The sequence below is a fragment of the Carex rostrata genome, chromosome 29 (genome assembly GCF_964058835.1).
Source record: "Carex rostrata chromosome 29, lpCarRost1.2, whole genome shotgun sequence".
NCBI classification, from domain to species: Eukaryota; Viridiplantae; Streptophyta; class Magnoliopsida; order Poales; family Cyperaceae; genus Carex; species Carex rostrata.
Genome location: NC_135946.1, coordinates 5,666,666 through 5,672,138, shown reverse-complemented (window position 1 = coordinate 5,672,138; position 5,473 = coordinate 5,666,666).

The following is a 5,473-nucleotide window of genomic DNA, read 5'->3' as shown; positions in this document are numbered from 1 at the left end:
GCCTTTGATAGGGGTCGAATTCACTTGTCTCGTGAAAAAGTGGAGTGTCTTATCAAGCTACTATAAGTAACTATGACTAACGTGACTTGTCAGTAGTAATAGTCAGAATCTCTTTTACTGGTCAAAATCTCTATCGCTCTCTGCATACCAAATTTTCGTAGTGACTATTGAGATTTGGTCCTGTGGCTGTGAGAGTTTAAACACACTACAGTAAAGAAAATTAAACAAAATAAAAAACTTAATTTGGAGAGGAAAGAAATTTTAATTAGAAGTTAAAAAAACATTTGATTAATTAAATCAAAACAAATCAATAGAAAGAACTCAAATGTAATTATAATTAGAAGCTTCTGCCTTGTCCACTCAAACGTAATTTAGAAATTACGATAACAATTTGATTAGAATAAAAAATAAAATAACCCGCTACACGAACGACAATACAGCCTCGTCCAACATCTCTTCCTTTTATTTCATTTCTAAATTATTTCCTAGTGGACCCCACCTCTCCTTTCATTTCCTTCATGGAGGAGGAAAGGCGCACGCAAAATCTCTCTCTTTCTCTGTCGCGTCATGTCCCCCCTCTGTTCGCCTTAACTCCCACCAACGCGCACGCGAAGAGTACAAGGCCCCACATTGCGTTTTCTCTAAATATCTCTCGAAGGAGAACCATCTCTCGACTGTCTCTCTTTACCTCTCTCTGTCACTCTCTTTATTGGGTTAGGATTTTCCAATTTCAAATCCGTTAGGGTTTTCTTTGTGCTTTTGGTTACAAAGCTGTGTGCCTCTTGGGTTGGTGGTGCATCTCATCCTTGGTACCGATTGTCCCATGCCAAGACCACATATAACCATTTTCGGGTAAGGCTAAACATCTTGTGTACTTTTTTTCTGAAATTCATGACTCGTTGTCGAGCTGCTGCTGAATGCGGGTTGGCACCCCTCTTGTGTGCTGATTTGTTAGTTTTGCTTAAGCTCTTTGATCCTATTATCGAAACTCTTCTCAGTTTTGTTTATTTTGTTTCGCAGGTCTAACCAAACAACAACTGAATTCAACCAATTAGTGATAAATAGAAATGTATTGGTTGAACCTATTCAAGAGTTTGGAACATTTGAAATTTTCATGAGAGTAGACAAATATGAGCTAGTTGATGATTCTGGAGAATTGACAATGGTAACATTTTTTTTTCTTAATACTATAATTATATTAGTGGTGCGTTGGTGTTTACAAGTGGTGCACTGGTGTTGGAATTCTGCGTTCTTTTTATCCTTTCTCCCTATTCTTAGAATTCAGGTCTTAATTTCCTTTCTAGTGTTATATCTTAATTTTCACATGTTCTTAATTTGCAATAATAATTACTGATGCGCTGCAATTGTGCACATCTGCATCCTTTCTAGTGTTCTTGCAAAGTTTCTTTGGTAATTATTCTTTCCAAATTAATTAATTAATTTTTTTGTTTTTGAGAAACTAATTGCATGCTATCAAAGGTTTGTATTTAATATAAAGCGTTCTTACAAATACATCAATATATCTGCATCATGCAAATTAGAATCGGTACCACACTGGTAGTGATCCTAGCTAAATGAAAAAATACAATTGAAAAGCACCCCCCATCACATTTTTCTAACAGAACTTCCTCCATAGATCAACTTCAAGTGCAATATTCTTGCTAGCCAACAAGTTTGGTGCTGTATAATATAAGAAATTCCTGAACCAGATGATAAAAGAAGCTTTAGTAGCTAAGTTTATTACCAACAATTTATACAATTTATTAATGTAGTAAATATAATTTGAATATATTTAGTCATATATATATATATATTCACTGTTTTAATTTCTGTCTGTGACAATATTATTCCACCTAGGGCATGTTTGTTGTGCCTGCGCTAGGGGTGTCCTTCACCCTACATCCTTACGGAATATGGGATGACATGACTCATCAGCTATCGAGGTTCCAAATGTGGATCCAACTCATTGGGCTTTCACTGTTCCTGTGGAATCCAGATGAAGTAGATAATGTTATAGGTAAATTAGGTTATGCAACTCTCGTGATGCCGTATGGGTATGCTGGGCATCAAATTCAGTGGTTAGACATACTCATAGTGACGGATAGAAATGCAACATACTAGCCAAAACACCTAACAGTGAAGGTTGGAGAACGCTCTACCATGCTACAAGTCATTCTATTGTGTTGGCGGCCAAAACAGAATGGCATCTTTCTACCTATAGATGTTGCACCTAGAATTTATTAGTGTTTGTATTATGCATACGCTAGCTAGCTTTTGTATTTTATATCATGAACAATCTAGTTTTAATTAAGGTCTTTTGCATGTATTTTGTTTTATGGGAAGCTAGCTAGGTAGTTTAATTAATTAAGGTTTTGTAATATATGTTAATTTCACGACTGGACAAGTAAGAAGGGGGTAGGTTTATTTTTGGGAACCAATTTTGTTGCTCTTCAAATAGGAGAGCAGGTCCTTGTTATTCTAAATCGGATCGTTGAATTTTTTTATGCACAGATCTCAACACAGATGAATAGTTCGATTTAGAATAACAGAGTCCTGCTCTCCTATTTGGAGAGCAGCAGAGTCGGATCCTTATTTTCGTGTGGTGACCCTCTTTGAACCTCAAATAAATATATATATCTCGATCAAATTAGTTCTTGTTTGAAAGTTTTGAATTATCAATCGTTTAGAATCATGAGAAACACTGCTCGAGGACTGATTAGAAAAAAGCACCACCGAGTGCTCAAATTAATATAAACAAGTATTACATATACGTCGACGTTTAGGGTGATATTTTTTACTTTTCCTATATATAACAGAGTATATATAATTAATTATAAGTTTGTATCGTGAGATCGAGAATAATACTTAAAATGATAAATAAGTGATAAATGTATATAATAAATCATGCAAAATAAATCAATATCACGTATGTATACTCTTTTTACACGTATGCGTTAACTAATTAATTTTGAGATACCAACTTCATTAAGCCTGATAAAATATAATATTTCTTGCCGTTAAATTTGTAGTTAACATATTATATATAGATCAATCATACTTTTTTTTATCTGTGAACATAAAGAAACCAAAAAGAACCCACTTTCATTAATAATAAATCATTTGAAAACCTTTTTTTATTAAAAAATAATTACCATACAAAGTCCTAATATATATATTAAATATTAAAATTAATGTAGAGTATAAATTAGAAACAGTATTAACTAAAAGTGCCAAAATCTTAATTACAATATTTTTAACTAGTTTTATAACCAGATTAATTATGCGCATATGCATGCTTCGATCAGAAGATAAGTACTTTTGTATTTTAATTTATTAGAACTATTTTTCAGACTTCACTTCGGAAAAAAAAAATCAGCTATTATTTTATGAATATCTCAAAATTAATTAGTAACGAGCAATTTCCCTTCTTAAACTTTTTGAATACATTAATTAATTGGCATGGGATTTGAAAAGGTAAAAAATTAATATTCGTTTTCAAATATTAAAAATTAAAGTTAATAGTTTTATTCTCAAGTAAATAAATTAAAAACCTATAAATAATGTAAATAAGAAAAATACGAATGTTTTGCAATTGTCACTGTTTTCTTTTCTTTTATACATGTAAGTTTTATTTTTATATTGAAGTCTTTAATTTGTTGGCAAATTAAATCAGCGATCAATTTTTCTTTTTAGCAGTTGAACTATACACTTCGAAATTTTACACTAAAAGCGTAATTTGTTTGCACTGAGAAATTACAGTTCTAGTATGATATTACAATTTAATTCCATTGTCTTTTCTTAAATTATATTGACCAGACTCAATTATAATATGATATTAAAAAAATGTGGAACACAAAATTTTCGTTAATTGAAAATAGTTTATATCAATTTTTTGTTGATCCGATCTGATTCTATGAGATTCTCTGCACCAAATTATTTTAATATTTAACAATTTTTGAAGTAAAAAATATTTGAATCTGAAAATAAAATCGGTTTCAAAGTTTGAATACGACTTTTATTTCAAATTCATTTAGGATATCTTTATGTTTGTCTTTTATTAATTGAAAATAATTTCTGTATATGATAAATTCTATCTCATTACAAGATGCTTCGTATATATATTTACGTTTCATTTTTTGTCTGTTACATATTTGTGCTTTTGACCTAGCTAGCTAGCTAGCTAGCTAGCTAAAAGATTCAAGTCTTATTTCTATATATATGATAGCATGCCAAAATACGAAACCCAGTATTGTAAATAATGGTATGCGGTCGTCGGACGGATAGGGTACTGTCAAGTGATTAATCGGTCATAATCAAGAACAATTGATCATAATTAAAAATAATCGGCCAATTAGTTGAAAAAATTTATAACAGTTTAGTCACCACCAACAACTAATCGGCTGATTAATTGGCCTAAACAAACGTTTTTTACAACACTGATGGAACTTGCATGTCTAGTGTTGTTCTTTATTTTTATATCCTCTTGGCATTTATTATTGTCTCTGGCTATTGGATACCCTCCACCGAATTCGGATCCTCTGAGATATCTCAAAAATTGGTGTCCTCTGAGAACATCTGACTTGTCAAATCTGAAGATATATCGTATCTTAACATATGTAGACTATAATGAAGCCTAGCTAGCTCTGAGAACATACTGACTTGCGCGTTTTCAAGTCTTTTAATTTCAACGCTGAGGTACGATTTCAAATTTTTTTTTTTTTTTCTCTTCCCGTTTTCATCTTCTTTTTTCGATTCTTCAGATAATTTCCTCATAATGCTACCGAAAGATACATCATTTCAAAATTCAAACTGTTTCCCATTTTAGGATTTAGGGTTTACAACTGTGTAGAAAATGTTTAATCTTTAGTTTTTTGTTAATTTCTACTTTTCCTCATCCAACTGTTCAATTTTTTCATGCACAAATCTCGGTGAAGATCAAACGCGTTTCTACTTCACGCCGTATTTTCATTTTGAAAGTCCAAACGACCGATCCGAACCGTTAGATGTGATATTCATATTGAAATGTGCTTGGAGACCAAATTTTACATTTTTGGGAATTTTTTTACTATTTATTAAGCAATTTTGAAAACTGTTATTTTGCTGTGAACAGTAAAAAAACAGTCAAAATTTCTGGACCACCGAATTAACAATTTTTAAAATTGCTTAATAAATAGTAAAAATATTCCAAAAAAATGTAAAATTTGGTCTCCAAGCACATTTCAATATGGAGATCATGTTGAGCGGTTCGGATCGGTCGTATGAATTTTCAAATCATAAAATATGAGTGTGAAGTAAAATAGTCGCTTTACTTTGCAACTCATCGTAGCCCATCTCATATAAATTGATCTTTGCCTTGTAATAGACAAGCTAGTCAACCACATTCTTTCTGAACAATAAATTTTTATTCACCTTTTCAATTTAAGTAAACAAATTAACACTATAGAAAGAATGGTTTCATTGTTGGACTAAGTCA